Source organism: Bos taurus, chromosome 27 (genome assembly GCF_002263795.3).
Source record: "Bos taurus isolate L1 Dominette 01449 registration number 42190680 breed Hereford chromosome 27, ARS-UCD2.0, whole genome shotgun sequence".
Taxonomy (NCBI): domain Eukaryota; kingdom Metazoa; phylum Chordata; class Mammalia; order Artiodactyla; family Bovidae; genus Bos; species Bos taurus.
Genome location: NC_037354.1, coordinates 17,239,702 through 17,259,844, shown reverse-complemented (window position 1 = coordinate 17,259,844; position 20,143 = coordinate 17,239,702). Strand labels below are relative to the sequence as shown.

At 36.7% G+C, this 20,143-nt stretch overlaps 1 long non-coding RNA gene across 1 annotated transcript; it reads left to right on the top strand.

Moving 5' to 3' along the window:
- Window positions 1–14,300: 14,300 nt before the first annotated feature.
- On the top strand, window positions 14,301–16,402 carry LOC132344051 (uncharacterized). Its single transcript, XR_009493134.1, has 3 exons — window positions 14,301–14,408; window positions 15,109–15,182; window positions 16,360–16,402. It is a non-coding gene; the product is annotated as an uncharacterized lncRNA (long non-coding RNA).
- The last annotated feature ends 3,741 nt before the right edge of the window (window positions 16,403–20,143 follow it).

Here is a 20,143-nt window from a genome sequence, read left to right as displayed (position 1 = left end):
TTTTACTTACAGACATAGTAATATAATTCAAATTCAGATTTTATTGTAAAAAATCCCAAGTTTTCTAAATTTAATGCATTTTTCATTAGGCATTGTGTTTTCATGTATTTATCTACACATTTGTATCATTATAATTGATAATTCTTTTTTAAAAAATAGTGGAGACTATCAAATTAAACTAGAAGATTCCCTTCAGTGTCTTTCTAAACACAATCCTAGTCACTAGAAAAAAACTGAAACTTTTCTCTTTTCAGTTCTGCTGGTGGTTACTGCCATATTCCTAAACTACATTCTTCTTTACATTTTATCAGTTTTAGATATTACTTCTTTTTTTTTAAGTGTATAAATGTATCTTTTATTATTCAGTAGACAGTTTTTTTTCAGTCTGGGGTATTGTAAATCATATCTTCAAAAAGAGGGCTACAACAATGTTCCCTTCCATATAAGAGGGGGATTTCAGCTTATTTACCACTACCTCCTCTCACCCTCTCTCTTTTTAAGGGAAATTGTTATTTTAGTTTTTCTATTGGTTTCATTAAATACTTTTAAATAATCTATATAAATGTTTAGTTTTTCTTTTCTTAGCAACTTTAGACATCTCTTGATGCCCCAACTTGTTAAAACATCTGTTTTTCCCTACGTATCTCATTCTTAATTCTTTTTCTCATCCTCTGTCAGCTGTACCCTGACATAGGCAAAACTGAGAATATTTGCATTCAGATCAGTGCATATATTAAATCTTTATTTAGCTAGTTTTAAGATCTGAAAATAGATATATGGCCTTTCCTTTCTCTCCATATCCCTGGTATAGTAATTGCTTCAAGGACAGGCTTAAAATTGGATTAGTCCACTAAGATGCAATTCCAGGACTTTACAGAAACATTTTTCCCAATAGTCACAGACCTCTCCTTCAAAATCTTCTATTAGATGTTTATAGAACCATATGGATCTAGCCTTTTTTTCTCATGATTTTTGTCTCACATTGTCACTTTGCCTTTTTATTGTATATTCTGGGAAATTTCCTGTACTTTTTTTTTCCAGCTAATTAATAATGATCTTTTGCTCAGGCAATAATTACCTGAAAACCTTAGTCTTAATTTCTAAGAACCATTTCTTATTCTCTGAAGGCTCTTTTCTCTTTTCTCTTCTTATTTTATAGTTTGCTTATACATGTTCTCAAATTCCTTAAGGGACTAGAATTATTTAAAGTTATTTCCTTATTTTTTTAAAGAAAGTTTTTTATTGTGTTTATTATTTTTGTTTCCCCCTCAGGGTCAGTTTTCCTTCTTGTTTGTATTGCTGTTTATCTTGCATAATTCTCGTGTAACACAAGTGTCTGGTGTCCTTGGGGTCTGGACTGTGGTCATGTCTTTGTGGTGCCTTCTACCGTCTTCTTGATTAATGGGTCAGTGTAGGTAGGATTTGCAGAGATGATGCAGAGGTTTTGTGAGACAAGGGAAGATTGCCTTGTCTCTCCACAAAGTGAGTCCTCTTTTAAAGTATCCACAGGTCAGAGGGCATTTCTGAGACAATGGGAGCAAAGAAATACTTCAGTCTAATGTCACATGGACAGTGGGCTTCATTTGGATGCTTTCCAGCAAGAAGATGATGTCGGAAAATAGGAAAGTGTAATAAACATCCCAATTGCCTAAACATAATGCCAACTCAGACAGATTGACTTTTTCCGTAGATTTATGACTTTGATCAGAGTGGCATGTGAGATGCAATGAAATAGCTGGAATCCACAGATGATCTCCATATAGTGATAGCATTGGGACACTGACTACTCCAGATACCCTAACCCAAACCTAATAAGAAGGTCAGTATACTCAGACTTTAATACAACATGACCCTTCTCAATAAAAGAAAGATGGGCCACTCCAGACACAATGGCATACTTTCCAGAAACCTTGAGTTTGCTACCCATACTGCCCTGGACATTGTTATTGGGGAAGATGTTGGATGGAGACCATTAGGAGCCTTCATGTACCACCTTTTATTAATATTTCCTCTTCTCATGTATAAAATTTTTAGAAACATTTCTCCAAGATTCAGCTTGGCAGGGATTTCATGTGTTTATTTATGTCAGTATACATTTAAACATTTCAGTGATCATGACAAAACCATGCCAGTTTAGAAATGTTGGCAAGACAGACAGAAGGTCCATAATAGTTCCCCCAAATTATATACATTTATAGGGTGTGTTTAATCTTTCTTAAATTAATTTGACAATTTCTACCTGTATGCAAGTTTTTTAATGTCTGTCATGATTTTGATGTTACCTCTTATTCTTCTCAGTCTGCAATCAAGGCTACTACAGTAAAATGTGGTAAAACCTGTTTTAGTTGTTGAGTAAACATTACTCACCAAATATTATACTGAAAGAACAAACTGGTTAATTGTATTACCAATAAAGTACATAAACAAGTAAATATATTAATGTTATATTTGTAACAACTAAGAAATAGTCTATAAAAATAATAACTATAAAAGTCTAATGACTGGCCTGATTAAGGTAGCCAAAATCACTTTCATAGGATCTATATAGAGATGATTAGTTTCTGTGATTAAAATATTATCAATCTCAATTCACACTGCTAAACACTTTTGTTAAAATCAATATTAAAAAGGAGCAATATAGTTGAATTAGTATGAACACTACCTACAGTGAAGTTAGAAAGAATGAGTTGAAGAGACCATTGTGTTCACTCTTCTTTCTTGCTCTGTATTTTAAAAATACAGGTTTTAGTTGAAGTCTTAAATACTTACGGGTTAGATACTATGTGTAATCAAATGATCTTTGGTTTGAAGCATGGATATATACAGAAATGTGTATTATGCTTCTCACTTAGTATGTAAAACCTGATACATTTATGATATTTAGATCCTGTGTTCTTCTACATCGCTAGCAGCTGTCTCAATTCCAAAATGTCTTCTATTTTACCATTTTTATGGTGCCTGACAATCTCTCTAATCACTTGAAGCTATTCTTGTGTATTCAGTTATTGTTATATATTATTTACCACACTGATTAGACTAAACCACACACTGTGGTCTATTTGAAATTATACATGAATATTGCTTTATGAGATTGAATGACTTACTGTTGTGATATTGAAATTGTTATAATCTTAAGTTTTAAAAGAAAAGGAACATTCTAATGAGTCTTTTTCTTTTTTTCTTTTTGATGATTGTCAAATTATTAGGGGCCACATATTGACTCTAAATATATAGCCATCAGAAATTATACAAATGTTTTTATTTTAAACAAGTAATTTGGTTTTATTATAAAATTTATCTAGACAGCTAAACAAAAAAAATAAAATCAATGTAATTTTCTTCATGTATGGGATGCTAAGTTGAAGGAACATCCTCATTTTATAGTGTACACAAATAAGATATAGATACATATATATGTTCATGATGTGATATCTTAAAATTCCATTGAAGTTGTATGATAATGTGACCGAAGGAATATTTTTCTCAGTGAACATTTAAAAACAACAAACATTTTAGAAACATTGAATAGGTTGGACATCTGTCTCCAAAGAAATAAAAATTATTAATAAGGAATTGTTGTTTAATTAAACCTTAATTTGGAATTAAGGAGATACCCAGTTATATTCTTATGTAATTTTACTTTCTAAATCAGTATTTTCACTAAATTTTCAGTTGAAGTTGTGACAGCTTATACTCTTTATGAACAAAACAATATATATATCCTATTTATAAATATATATTTTATTTTAATTTATGTAAATTTACACATATATCACATATATCTGATATGTAATAAAATAATTATGATAGTAAAGAATTTGCCTGCAATGCAGGAGACCCAGGTTTGATCCCTGGGTCGGGAAGATCTCCTGGAGAAGGAAATGACAACCCACTCCAGTATTCTTGCCTGGAGAATCCCATGGACAGAGAAGCCTGGCAGGCTGCAGTCCACGGGGTCACAAAGAGCCAGACACTGCTGAACAGCTAACACACACACACACACACACACACACACACACACAAGCTTAAAGGCATTTTGCTACAATCTACCATTCTAGGTTTTATATATTTCTCAAATTATTTTTAAAAATTATATAAAAATTTAAATAATGTATGTGTTTAACATACAGCAGAATTTTCATATTAATGAGAATGCATCTCATAAAACATAATCATATTAATATGTTTCGCAAATGAATAAAATTTTTCTTCTAGAATCCATTTTATATAATTCAAAAGACTTTCCTCATTAAATTTAATTATACTAAAGCATATATTTATCTGTTTTCTCTAAAATGTTTAGATACTGCTTTGAAGGAATCCTAAGATGCACAATTTTTCAAAATGCTGCAAGCTAGTAGATGACATGGAAGAATAAACACATGATCAGAAACTAAAGAAAGCTGACGTGGAAGAAAAGAAGAAAAGATGAAAGCAATTGGATCAATTCACAGAAACCATATCAGGTAATTCCTATACTTTTGCTTGTTTGTCTAGTATGTGTAGATGTGTGTCTGCTGAGAGTGAGGGTTGAGTAAGAAGGAAGAGAAAGGACAGTGGAGAAGAAAACAAACTTCAGATTCAAATATATCAGGCACTTCGATCATCAGTAGATAAGTCCATTTCCTCTCAGCTGAAGGTGGCGGCATGCTCTGAAAGATCTCAGTAACAAATTGTCCCTGTCATAAGTGAGCTCCAGTTTTCCTTATCACCGTAGCAAAAGGCAGGATGAATCTCATTGCCTATTGCAAGAGCAAATAACCTCCCCCTAGTAGATATGGACCAAACTGAATCGTTCTGGATCCCTTCACTTTTCATCTTGTTAACTGTATGCCAATTTGGATATTTTGGCCATGAGCAGTTTGTGGAAGCTGACTTCCACAAAGTCACCGCACTAGAATCATAACATAATTTGGGCATTTACAGATCATGGCGACATTTTCTGCAGACTTCTTGGAAAGAAGTCAGATTGTTTTTCAAAGAAGTATACTAGAAAAAGTAATCCGTCTTTCTACTGAATACAGTTTTGTCTCTCTTGCTAGCAGCTAAACTCTATCTTCTAACTAAAAGTAGAGCTTTAGATTAAAGCCAAAGCCAGTTTTGGATTGAAATAATACTTAGAAGACAGGGAGGGAAGAGATGGAAGAAATCTGTCTATGGTAGCATCATTGTACAGTTGATCAAGTCTTCTGAGCTAGTGATTTTCCTTCATTGTTTAAGATAATCTGAGTTTAATTTACCAGTACATTAAGAGATTTGTGTATAATACACTGTCCTAGAAAATGACAGCTTCTATTCACTTTCTATCTGATAATATTTCTCAGTAGAAAATCCCCATTTTCTTATTTCCGTTATTACAAAATTGCATAATTTGTCTATTCAAGTTCAAGTTTAGTTATTTTCTTACCTGATAATGTGATTTCAGTTCTTTCAACCAGATCCCATGTCTACTTTTAAATTTTAATTTTTCTGTTTGTTTTTTATATTTTTCTCACAAAACTAGGCATTTCTTAGTGAACAATAGATTCTTCTCCCACTAGTTCATTATATATGGTCCTTCCATCTCATACCCTTATTTAGCATTGTTTCAGTGTAAAATAGAACCCCTGAGAGGTAATGAGATAACTTCCCACAGCTACCATTTATCTTAAAAGAATAAAAGACATAAGCCCCAGAGAGAGTCAGTTTACATGATGGTGAAGTTTAGTATTAGAAAATAAGAATTTGAAACCTTTGTTAAATGGAAAATAAAAGCAACAATTTTTAGCTATTGTCATCTAGATTAAAAGTAGTATCATATTTCGATTCTAATGAATTAAAATAAATTCATTTGCAAGTTGATTCTATTTTTCAGCTCCCTTAAAGTCTCTAAGTTTTTAGTTTCTCAGTATCTAAAATTTGAGTGTTTAATGCTAATATTAAATTTGGCAGTTTGTATATTTTCCCTAGGCTTCCCTGGTGGCTCAGTTGGCAAAGAGTCCGCTGGCAATGCAGGAGACCTGGGTTCGATCCCTGGGTCAGGAAGATCCCCTGGAGAAGGAAATGGCAACCCACTCCAGTATTCTTGCCTGGAGAATCCCATGGACGGAGGAGCCTGGTGGGCTACAGTCCATTGGGTCACAAAGGGTCGGACACGACTAAGTGACTTTCACTCACTTCACATTTTCATTAAAGTATTTCCTGGAAAGTTTTGATAAAAGAGTAGATTTGAAAATTTTGCCCACAGACAAAGACATTAATAATGACCAATTACAAGAAAACAAAGTTACTATCAATAGTTTTCCTAAAGCAATGATTATGGTTCATAGGGGTCCATGAAAGTTTTCTAGATTTTAATAACTGATTGTTATGTTAATGTTTTATTAGTTTATCCTTACATTTCTATTGTAAGTATTTGATTTGTAATATTTAGGAAAAAAACAGGCTTCTTTATTAGATTTCATCAAAGGTAATTTTATTCCTTATCAAAGGTATCTCCATTCTTTACCTAATTCAGGTTCCTTTCTTTCCTTAGTGCAATCGGGGATAGGTAGGGAACAGTGATCTGCAGTTCCATCTATTCTAATAAATATGAGTGGGAAAAAGTTGAATATTCTTCTGTATAGTGGTGGCTAAAGCCTATCCAAGTAAATATAAAGCCAGAAGAAAATTAGGACTGATGCTGTACCATTCATCTCTGATTCTCTGTCTATGTCTTTGTGTGGGTAGGTTTTGTGTAACTTAGGCCAGAATAAGGAACCATTTTATAAATGCATAAGAGACTTCCCAGGCGGCACTAGTGGTAAAGAACCTGCCTGTCGGTGCAGGTTAGATAAGAGACATGGGTTGGATCCCTGGGTTGGGAAGATCCCGTGGAGGAGGGCACCGCAACCCACTCTAGTATTCTTGCCTGGGGAATCCCATGGACAGAGGAGCCTGGTGGGCTACAGTTTATAGAGTTGCAAAGAGTTGTACATGACTGAAGTGACTTAGTATGCAAGCAAGATGGCTTAAGGACCTCCCTGGTGGCTGAGTAGAGTATGCCTGCTAGGACAGGAGGCATAGGAGATTTGGAGTCAATCCCTGGGTCAGGAAGATCCCCTGGAGGAGGAAATGGCAACCCACTCCAGTATTCTTGCCTGGGAGCTCCCATGGACAGAGGAGCCCGTCTGGCTACTATCATTGGGGTCCCAAAGAGTCAGACATGACTTAGCAACTGAACACAGCACAGCAAGAAGGGCTTAAATACCTGAGGAAACAAAGAAAATGTTTGCTTTTTATGTATCTGTATTTTATGACAACTTCTAATTACTAGAAGTCCCTTGGTACATGAGAATATATTAAAAGGTAGGATGTATTATCAAATTTTTGAAATATACTTTCTGTTTGACATTAGATGCTTGTGTGATAATAACAAAGAGCTGTATAATACAGATGAAAAAAGCCCAAATTCAATAGAAAATGTATGCCATGCGTTTTTCCAGTCATACAGATGGATTTTTGTCAAACTACTACAGTTTCTTACCTCTTGGCCTTAACTGATCTGATATACGTATATTTAAAGCTGATGTTCAACATGGAGGAAGACTCTCAAAACAAGTTATCCAAAGGCTGAGGAATTACCTGGGTGAGTGGAAGTAAATGAAATCCCTCTTTTTTGAAGTAAATGGGCACCTTTTAGGATGCAGTCTGAGAGGAGTACATGCAAATGTAATGAGACATGTCTCAGCACAGAAATCTCTTCTGGAAAGGCATTGTTCTCATCCCATACAGGATAATAGGTCCCCTTTTGTGCTTCCTTTAATTTCTGTATTTTGTAATTTAAAAAGATTAGCCATTATAGACAAAATTTCATTTTAATCATAATAAGGTATATTATAAAATCTGGCACTACCTCTTGTGCTGGCAGATTAAAAAAAAGACAGTATTTCTTCCATCAAGTTAAAATACTTCTTAATTAAAATATGTTTATGATAGATGCCCTTTTCTGTCCATATGTAAGCACCTAGTCCTGGCTGGTCTTATATTTATTTCTAGTGGTAAAACTTAATGCATACTTGTAAGGAATTCTTAATATTGTTGAGGCTTTGCAAAGAATGCATTAATGTTTGAAAAGAACAGAGGAGCTGACCTTGGGAGGGGTCTGAAAAATGCTTCACAAATCCAAATAGGAGTCCAAAACAGTGAGTGAAGGGTAGAGCTTGAGTGATGAGAAAATGAGGAAGAAAAGCAAGGTGAAAACAGGAAGGGTTTCTGAGAGCCTTTTAGCAGAAACAAGTTAAAACAAATCATTAGGCACCCAGTATGATTATAATATAATTAGGTAAATATTCCTGGGTGGCTTATGGAACTGTCTTCTTATCTCAAAATCACACCATGCTCATAAATGTGCTCACATTTGTCTCTTGCTGATACCCATAGCAATAAATTTCCCATTAAGCAAACCTGAAAATATGGACATCCCAAGCAATATGAACTTCTCAAGGGCAAAAATGATGTCATTCATAATGGTATATTCAATCCTTACTGCAGTGTATGGCATATAGGGAACAAATATATTGATTGAAAATAGAAATGTAATTTCACTTTAATTTTAATATCCACAAGTTCTCTTGTCTGTTTTTCTGAATTTTAGCTAATTTATTCTGCATGGTTAATTTATCTTACTTTGAAACTATTTATTAAGGATAAGCATAATTTTAATTAGTTTTTCTGAAAATATAAATAAAATTTGCACAAAAATTACTAAACTCTATTCTTTCTCTTAACACTGAGTGTTGTAGCAGAAGGGCTTTGGCTTTGGGTTCCTATTTCTGGGTTTGAGTTCCTGATCCACCACTTATTATGTCACTTAAAGTTTCTGAGCCTTTAAATGAGTACAAAATACTTTATAATTATCAGGGTGTTAATAGTATCGTACTATTAGTTGTTAGAGGTAAATGAAATAATGGGTGAGATGATATTTAAACATCAACTCCTCTTTCTCTTCTCTTCTCTTCTGAATTTTGGGGGTATTGACAGATAGGCAAGAACTGGCCTCATAGTATGAATATTCAGGACAGGAATCAGCTTATATTTAGTTGGAATGTATTATGTCTCTACTTCCCTGAGGATGTGTGAGAAATATGTTCTGTCCTTGTCTCCATAGATCAAAAATTGTTGCTATATTTTTTCTTTTTAGAATTCAAATTCCTGTTGTTAAAAAACAAAACTCAACTGAGTACATTTTAAAGATCTTATTGGTATTATTCAATAATTCATAATCAGGTAGCAGCCCCTGTAGCAAACAGAAAGGAGCTCCAAGGAACTGAACAAAATGAAAAGACTTATTAGGCAGCAGGGAGCAGGAACAAGGAAGTTACACCAGACAGAACAATCGGATGGGTTATGACAAGGCCACCTTCCTTGGGGGGACGGTAGGGTCTATCAGGCAAATTAGCTAATAGTGCCAATCGGTGATCCCGATTCTATTTCTGGAAAAACTGAAATGGTAATGAAAGCTCGGTTTAGTGAGGTGGGACCTATGAGTGACTCCCTGTGGAGCCTGTGTCTTGTTTTTAGACCTATTTATTTGCTGAGAGTATCTTTACGTAGTGGAAAGCAGTATCTGGGGGTTTTGGGTTTGTCTTCGGTTTTGTTTTTGTCTTTTGCCGCTCTGTGCAGCACGTGGGATCTAGCTCCCTGTTGTTCAGTCACCACGCCCTGTCCGACTCTTTGCAACCCCATGGACTGCAGCACGCCAGGCCTCCCTGTCCCTCACCATTTCCCAGAATTTGTCCAGGTTCATGCATTGGTGATGCCATCTGACCATCTCATCCTCTGTCGTTCCCTTCTCCTTATGCCGTCAGTCTTTTCCAGCACCAGGGTCTTTTCGAGTCGGCTGTTTGCATCAGCTGGCCAAAGTATTGGAGCCCCCTGACCAGGGATGAAACCCATGTTCCCTGTTGTGGAAGCGTGTAGTCTTAACCACTGGACTGCTAGGGAAGTCTCAACAGCATTTTGGGCTTATATTCCTGAAGAAGTATATTTAAATAGTTTTCTAGAAGTAAAATCAAAAAGGTTTAAAACCTAAATGTCATTGTTTTTCCTTGTTATTATCTATTAATCCCTCAATGCCCAACTCACGTATATCATTTTCCACCAAGAAGCCTGCACCACCCCAGTCAAAATTTTTGTTTCCTGAAGGCCTTGCATTGCTGTTCAGTTTCCAGCCATATGTGGTGACATATTATTATTTAATTAATACATATATGTTAGAGGCCAACAATGAGTCAAGTTGGGAATATAGATAAATAACACAGAAGAGACAAAAGTGTAACTATTAACATTTATCTTAACTCTACTTTTACAATTTAAATGGCTTATCTTTAATATACATTTACAGAGGTCTGTGGAAAACTTTACAATTTCCCTATTACATTTTGCAATGAAACAAATCCCACAACTAAATTTCAAATGTTTTAAACATGAAAATTAGAATCTAACATTCTCATGATTAATTTTTTTTTCTGAATCAGATTTATTTCAGTCTAACAATTGCTGTCCATTCTAAAGGAGATCAGTCCTGGAATTTCTTTGGAAGGAATGATGCTAAAGCTGAACCTCCAGTACTTTGGCCACCTCATGCAAAGAGTTGACTCATTGGAAAAGACCCTGATGCTGGGAGGGATTGGGGGCAGGAGGAGAAGGGGACGACAGAGGATGAGATGGCTGGATGGCATCACTGACTAAATGGACGTGAGTCTGAGTGAACTCTGGGAGTTGGTGATGGACAGGGAAGCCTGGTGTGCTGTGATTCGTGGGGTTGCAAAGAATCAGACAGGACTGAGTGACTGAACTGAACTGAACTGAAGTGACCACTAGATCTTCCTTTAGTGTGAGTTACCAGTTAATTGAGAACTGTTTTGAATTTCTTTAATAATTAAAAAAATGGTGATGTCAGTATTGAATTATAAAATTAAGATAAAGAGATAAAGAGACCCAGGGATATTATGACCAAAACTGAAGTTAACGGATACAGCTGACCGGGTTTCAGCATTTTCTGTGGAACTTGTTCTCATGATAAAAGAAATGTGTTTTCATAGCATCATCATAGACAAAGTCCAGTGAAAATGTTTTGTAATCAACCATCTTATAATGGAATAAATGTTGATCTGATTTATGAATTTATGGATTACTTAAGCATAGACTTCAACATTTTGTCATCAGGTTTTAAATGAAATTTATATATTAAGTTGCAGTCATTCTAGAATATTAGAGGATATTAATAATTGACTTCCTCAGAATGAAGATTTGTGGGCAAATCCAGCATATTTGCATCAATCTATCAAACTAGGGCTTCCCTGGTGGCTCAGATGTTAAAGAATCTTCCTGGAATGCAGGAGACTTGGGTTCAATCCCTGGATTGGAAAGATCCTCTGGAGAAGGAAATGGCTCTCCACTTCAGTATTCTTGCCTAGGCAAGAACAAAAATATACAAATTTTAGTTTTTTTTTCTCCACAAATCTAAGGGTGAATAATAATTGAAAAGTCACTTTGAAAAAAAAATATATTTTTGGCTGTGCTGGGTCTTCTTTGCTGCTCGCGGGCTTTCTCTAGTTTCAGTGAGTCGGGGCTAGTCTCTTGGTGCAGAGCTTGCACTTAAGGAACTACTCAGTTCCCCACGGCACATGGAATCTTCCCTTACTGGGGTTGAACCCGTGTCCCCTACATTAGCAGGCAGATTCTTAACCACAGGATTACCACAGAAGTCCCTGAAGAGTCCTTTTTGATGCCTATTTCTTGGCAAGAAACAGTCCTTTAAAAAAGTTGTATGTGGGTATGTTCATGTTATCACAAAAGCAGTTTACTTTTTGATACGCTTGCAAAGATTGCTGCTGCTGCTGCTGCTGCTGCTGCTAAGTCGCTTCAGTCATGTCCAACTCTGTGTGACCCCATAGATGGCAGCCCACTAGGCTCCGCCATCCCTCGGATTCTCCAGGGAAGAACACTGGAGTGGGTTGCATTCCCTTTTCCAATGCATGAAAGTGAAAAGTGAAAGTGAAGTCCCTCAGTCATGTCCGACTCTTCGTGACCCCATGGACTGCAGCCTACCAGGCTCCTCCGTCCATGGGACTTTCCAGGCAAGAGTATTGGAGTGGGGTGCCATCTGGGCACTTCTGAAATTCACTTTTCCCAAAACGATAAAAGACGTTTTATCTAAATATGTAATGTTTTTATGATCACAATTTTGATTATTATTGGCAAAATAATACCAGAAATTTTCATTAGCAAAGTAATACATATACCTGTGTGTGAACAGCTTTAACACACAGGCAGCATCCTCTGTAGAGTCTGAAATGCCTACAGTCGTAGCTGCCCTGTTACAATAGGCTGAGAAAGAAGACAAGCGTCTGCATTGTGCAATGTGGTTACAGAAACATTTAACAAGTGGAAACAAAGCATGGTCTAGGGGCTTCTTCAGTTGCCTTTCAAAGTGATATCGATACGGAATCTTACTGGTTTTATCATCTACCGTGAGTGTCCCTGGTGCTCAGATGGTGAAGAACCTGCCTGCAGTGCAGGAGACCCAGGTTCAATCTCTGGGTTAGGAAGATCCCCCTGGAGAAGGGAATTGCTACCCATTCCGTATTCTTGCCTGGAGAATTTCATGGACAGAGGAGCCTCACAGGCCACAGGCCATGGAGTCACAGAGTCGGGCATGACTGAGCGACTGACAGTTTCACTTTCATGGGTAATTAAACCTTTCTCTTCCAGCAGAAGCTGGAAAAGGAGTGGTCTAAACCAGAATGCTTAATTGTGTCTCTCTCCCAGGAAAGGTCTGAGCCAGAAACTTAGAGAAATAAGGAAATTCTGCTCCAGCCTCCTGTTTCTCATCAGTATGTTAAGTGATGCATTCCATTTTCAGCCATGAATTGTGAAGGTTAGAATACTGAGGAGAGCGAGGCAGGTCTGACCCAAGCATCATTCCTGCTCCTCCTGATAGACCTTCCACATGTTTGCTTTCATCGTTTAGATTGAATGGCTGAACATCAATCATGCCCACATTCAAATGTAAATATGAAAGCATATTCCAGAGTAAAATATAAAATGGATTTTGGTCCTTTTGGTGAGTTAAATTATCTGCTCGATTGCTTCCATCCATTAGTGGGGATAATAGAGAACTGACTGAACATCTTTTCTATACAGGAACAATTGAATTAGGCTTTCTATCTACAAAAGTGACTATCACAATTACTGAATGTGTTTAATGCCACTATAAATCTTTCCTGAAAGTAGAGAAAGAAGAAATAATAACTCTTTGAGATATTCAATGGCTGGGAAAAGGGAAATTAAATACCACAATTATTCAAAATTATAAGTAAAAGCAACTCATGGGCTGCCCAAACTCTGGGAACCACAGTATCGCGTTATTAAGTAAACACAGATTGGAGTTTCCTTCATAATAGTCTAGACACCACACCAGACCTTAGCTCCTAAATATTTATGAAAAATTTTCTAAGAAAGCAAGATGGATATAGTCTAGACAAACAGTTCTTTACACAGATTCTCTTCTAGAAAACACTCATAGTATATTCTCAAAAGGCCATCTTTTTAGTGGGAGCTATAGAGAGCTCCTATAAACCAATAGAGGCATAGTGTTCCCATGCTTCTTAGGGGCATTTTTGTTTGTATGATGAAAGACCATGCCGTATCAACACACATAATTGTACTTGGAGACCATCCTTTGCCAAAAGAAAAGCTGTGTAAAATTGAAAATTAATTATAGTTTCAGTTTAGCCTTCTCTGTCTCTCCTTGTCTGTCTCTTGCTTTCTCACCACAGCCTAAGACTGTACTTAGTATCTGTGTTAAAAATACTGCAAATATAAAGACATGGAGAAGACTTAAGTATTTCTCCCACATCTCTAGATTAATATTTAAAACATAGCAAACTAAGTAGTAAATTAAAGATGCCATGGAAAAAGTCTCCAAGAGCTTGACTTCTGCAGTCTTACAGAAGGAGTTTTTTATAGATGATTGACCCCACACCTAGTTTTAGCCACTCGGGGCTCATGGAGAGTAATCAGTTCGAGTTGTTTGGTGTCACACAACTAGATGATAGAAGAGCCTGGCCTGGAAAAAAGTCTGGACCCATCAATAAAATTTATTTCAAGGAGGATATAAAAAACTGGGAAAACGAATGCCTTGAGCTAAGCCTACTTACTCCATTTTGTTGTTTAATGTGGTTTTTACCATTGCATTTTGTTGCTGTCTTGAGTCTATTTATGCATATATAAATTTGCTTTATCTGCCTTGGCTTTGTATTGTCTTTTTAGTTTGTTGAACTCACGTGTGATAAGGAACATGCTATTTGCTAATGCAAGAAACCTCCGGATATCCCGTATAGGATGCTGTCAGTAAAAGCTCCCTGGAATGTGATGTTCCAAAGGTCAGGGTTGCCTTTTGTTCATATTTATATCCTAGCCACTAGCCATATTGGTTATTTAAATGCACATTTAAATTAATTTAAATTGAATAGGTAGGATTCACTTTCTCCATTGCACTAGCTGCATTTCGAGTGCCCAACAGCTTGAAATAATTCCATTGCTCAAGTGTAATCACTGGTCGCTACCAAGTAAGGAATATCAGCAGCAGCATAGAAGTTCTCTCAGTGCTGGAGGGCTTCCCTGGTGGCTCAGCTGATAAAGAATCCGCCTGCAGTGCAGGCGACCCAGGTTCGATTGCTTGGTGGGGAAGATCCCCTGGAGAAGGGAATGGTGACCCACTCCAGTATTCTTGCCTAGAGAATTCCATGGACAGACCATGGGTCACAAAGAGCCAGAAATGACTGAGTGACTAACACTTACTTACTTAGTGCTGGTGGCAATGAGTACTACAAAGACAAACAGAATATTCGGGAGAGATTGGATGGGGGTACATATAGAGAGAGACAGTTGACAACTAGGTTAAGTGGATGGGTAAGGAGGGAGGGAGGAAGAGAAGGAGGGTAAAAGAATGAGAGAAGATGAAAGGGAGATAACTAGCTGATATTCTGAAATATTTTAGATAGGTTCTGTTGCTGGGTAATTCGGTAAGAAGTTCGCTCATCACCACCTTTCTGAGGCTTATAAAATGTCTCTGATCCACAGGATACAGAGTGGAGAAGCCGTGACTTACTATAGGCACCCTGTCACTTCAATTAATACAGCATGCCCACCTCGAGGTAGGTGCTTTGAAGCAGAGTAAGAAATAGCAGCTTTCAAATTCTTTAAGCATAAAGAAGACAAAAGATGCAGTAATGATAATTTAGGACGTGAGCCTCTGGCATTCATATTATGGCATAGGGATGCAAAAACGATAAAAATGTCTGTGTACCTGTGGTTTAAGTCCATATTTATAACTTTTCCTTGAAGATTATGTACTGCATTCTCATTGTTCCCATCATTTTCTTCTTGTTTTAAAATCATGTTATTGTATTATTGATAAAATTAATTTTAATATCTTACAAGCCATTTAGCAGAGCCAATAACATCTGCTAAGTATCACACATTACCAATGAGGATTATGATCCTTGTCTAATGACTACACGCAAGACCTTTTTTCCTGAGAAACATATAAAATGAAAAAAAAAATTTTAATGAAACTTATTAGGTTACATAATCCTTTCCCAGAGTTGAATAGTTCTCCAAAGAATAGTCTCAGTGTTTCTTTCTCAGCCCAGTTGGAAATGGCCCATATAATGGAATGACTGTCTTGCTCCCTCGGGAAGTGACAATATGTAGAATTCTGAATCAGAAACATCAGATTCCTGTGCAGAGTGAGGTTTTCCCATCCTATAATAAGAAAGAACATAAACTTCCCCTCAGTGATAACACAGAAAAAGCTTTTATTAAATATTCTCATAAATCTACCTTGACTTTTTGCTTTTGTCTTAAAAATTTTAATTCTTAAACATTCTGAATAATTGTTATTCAGAATGTTGGCTTCCCTAGTGGCTCAGACAGTAAGGATTCCGCCTGCAATGTAGGAAACCCAGGTTCGATCCCTGGGTCAGGACTATCCCTGGAGAAGGAAATGGCAAACCACTCCAGTATTCTTGCCTGCAAAATCCCATGAACAGAGGAACCTGCTGGGCTACAGTCCATGGGGTTGCACAGAGTCAGACATAACGGTGCAACTAACAATTCAGAATATAAATCATTCTGATGGGAAAGTACCTTACCTTTTCTTCAAGAATGATAATACTCACATGAAAATACAGCCAATTTCAGATAAAAGTTTTCATTTAGATATGTCAGTATACTGAAATATTTTAAAAACTCAATGATATGAACCATGAGGCAAATTATACCAGTATTAGTGGAGTACCATCTGGACATAACATCCATTTCTCTTCACAGCAAAGGATGCTCTCAATCCAAGGAAATATTCCAATGGATCTCTCTGTAAGTAGGAAAGTTTTATTTTCGTTTTCATTCCACATGTTCTTTTCTGTATGGGTTATATGTAAAAAAGTTTTTTAATACAATTATTCAATTAAAAAGTGTAATATTTTACTATGCTACTATATGCTAATTATGGAGATGTAGGAATGAATAAGAAAGTTAGAGTTTATGATTTAGCGGAGCTTAGAATTTAGTTGTGACATAAACATCCAACACAAACTTACATGAATGTTTATTTTGTCAAAATTACAACAATAATATCATATGCATATAAACACATATGTATATATGTATTTAGTGAAAGGCAATCATTGATTGCAAGGAGAATATAAAATAGGTGGACCTTATCAGGCTGGGAGGTCAGAGGGGGGCCTCCCTTTCAAGTAGCATTTGCTGGGTAAGTATTTCCATGTGAAAAACTAAGGAAGAACCTTACAAGAAGAGGGAACAGAATGTGGAAAAGAGTCTAGAATGTTCTGGAAATGAAAAATGTATATGCCTAGGATGAAAAAGAAAGTGCTAGACTTTGTGGCTGGAGAGAGAAGCAGAGGCTGGCAAAGAGATTATTGCAGAGGAAGAGAAGCTGGAGGGGAGGAGGAGGGAATGAGAGTGGTACTGCGGAGCGTGGAGCTTCTGAGAGGTTCCGGGAGATGAGGACTCCAAGGTGCCCTGAGGAAGATGGCAAGTGACCTCAGCAAATGCCAGCTTGGTGTAGAGTGTGACTGTGGTGAGCCATCATGAGAGAAGCTAGGAGTAGATGGGCGCTGAAGAGGAGGAGACGGAAACTGTAATTAATGCTTTCAGAAAAGTTGGCTTTGAAAAGTGGAGAGAGAACTACGCTTGCAGGCATTTGCTTTGTTCTTATTTTTAAGAATGGCAAATACTAAATTAGATTTCAGTGCTGGTGGGAAAAGGTCCAGCAGATAGGGAAAAGATAGATTTAAGAAAAAATGAAAGAGAGGGGATAATTCCTAGCATAAGAAAATTACAGAAAGAATTACATTTTAGATAGTTACATTTCTTTCAAATATGATACACATATATCTGGAAAATATTCTACTCTGTGCTTTATTATGGAAATTCTCTTTGTAGTTATCTTTCCAAATTTAACTAATTTATTTAATTTTAATATTTAATCATCTGGCATTAAATTGTTTACTATGCATTATCCTGAAACTATTCACAATGCTCATTACTAATAATAGCTTATATTAACTTAGCATTCCCTTATTACTAACAAATTTCTAGGTCATATCATTGCTCATATAACTAATGAAATTTTGGTTTAATTGGGCATTCTCAACAGTATGTATCTATTCTTAGATGGAACCTTGTTCTTGGGACTAAAAGAACTTACATTATGCAATGGAATGAATCTCTTGATCCTTTGAATGGAGAGAGGAAAATACAGAATAATGGAGAGGGATTTGGGAAGATGGCAGCTCAATTCAGCCACCGCTTGTGGTTGCTGGGACCAGCTAAGAAGAGGTCTGGTAGCAGAGAGCAAGTAGCCAAGGGCTCCCTCTGGGCCTATGGGTACAGGGTTAGAGCAGACTCTTCTCTTTTGGGAGCTAAAAGAAATCCAGAGGAACAGTGTCTAAGACCTCTGGGTGGCCATCCTAGTGAGAGATTGGCAAAAAACTTTTCTGACCCATAAAAGCAAAAATGGCATCTGATCATTTGACTGTCTAATCATTGACTCAGGAAGGTCATGATGATCTATCAAAAATATGAAAAAGTCACAAGACCTGAATAGAGTCTCAGAATTCTCTCCACCTTTAATATCAGACGATGTGAACCTTTGAATCTGGAATATTAAAGCCTCCCCACTATCAAATGTACGCCCCCCATGGCTCAGATGCTAATGAATCTGCCTGCAATATAGGAGGCCCAGATTTGATCTCTGAGTTGGGAAGGGAATGGCTACCCACTCCAGTATTCTTGCCTGGAAAATCTCATGGACAAAGGAGCCTGGAGGGCTACAGTTCATGAGATTGCAAAGAGTCAGACACGATTGAGTGACTGACTCTACTGCTACCACTGAATGAATTGTTATATATCAGAAATCAATATCTAGAATGTATAATTTTAAAATATTTTATTGACAATGGAAGGAGGAAGAGGGTGTAGGGCAGGGGAAAGAGGAGGGATGAAAAACTTAACCTTTATGAACAGTATTATAAACTTGGTTGAACTGTATTAAAGAAGAACCAAACATAGGGAAAGGTAAAAATATTTTGGATAGGAAATCTCTGCAGAATATTTTGGAAGTAAGCATTGATTTTATACAGATCCTGTGACCCTGCAGTTCTGTTCCCACATGCACAGGCCAGAGGAAGTCTGATATGTAAATACACGAAGAGACATCATCATCATCATTACTGTCATGACAATTCATGTTTACTGAGTATTTATGTACGTGTGTACATGCACGCTCAGCCATGTCCAGCTCTTTGCGACCCGTAGACTGTAGTCCACTGGGCTCTTCTGTCCATGGAATTTTCCAGGTAAGAATGCTGGCGTCGGTTGCCATTTCCTTCTCCAATTTATGTACAGGTACACCCATAAGCATATTATATGTAGTAGCTCCTTTATTACATTGCACCATTTGAAAATGCTGATGTTTGACTATTTTTGACCTACAAAAATCACAGTTACATATGCCTCAGGCTAATATTCTTTTTAATATTTCTATGAAGTAGTCAGCATTATCTTCATTTTAAAATGGGAAGCTGAGGCCCAGAGAGACTAAATAACTTTGCCAAGTTTGCTTAGCTACTGAATGGATAGCCATACATCAAATTCACAAAACCTGACACTGGAATCCATGCCCAAACCTGCGGTGCGGTACCACCTCTCAACCTGGAAAGAATGTTCACAGCAGCACACCTCAGGATAGCAATAGGCTGAAAACAATATTAAAGTCCCTTAACAAGGGAACAGATAAATAACTAGTTGTGTATTCGTAGAATACGAAGTACCCAAAATGAATAAACTAGAGTTCCTCATCTCCACGTTAAGTGGAAAAAAGCGTTTCCATGAAGGTTAAAAACATTTAAGATAGTGTTATATTTTGTTGAGGGACAAAGATGTATATGACACACAGATTCTTCCCGACAAATGAGAAGCCCCAGGCTAGGGTAATGGTTAATGCATGTGTAGAGGATGTCACTGGGGGAAGGATGAGGAAGAAATGTCAGCTGTATTGATAATATTTTAGTTTTAGTGAACTGGTTGGGTACATGAATGCTTATGGTCTCATTCTTAAGGCAACTCTGCAGTCAGAGAGAGAGAGAGAAATACCCACAAAAAGATATTCTCAGAGAATGTTATGAGGAATGAAAAACTTGATAAGAGTGGGGGCAGTAAAAAAAAGACAGCATTAAACATTTCAAAGATGTACACAGGGAGTACGATATGATCTCATGTATGTAAAATTAATCTGTATTTACTTGCATGTTCACAAGAGGAGCATGAAGTAGAGAGGCCAAGATCTTAACAGAGATTGTGCCAGTGTGATAACATTTCAAAGTGACTTTTACAGTTTTCTTACAATTTTGTACAATTTTCAAGTATTTTGCACTTATTTATATGCAGTCAGAAAAAGTTACAGCATTGTAGACAGAGAGGCTTGAGAAAGCTAGGTGGGAAGATGGACTCAAACTTTCAGTAAGGCAGATAAATGCTGGCTTCTCTTTCATTTAGGCTTCCCTGGTAGTTCAGATGGTAAAGAATCTAC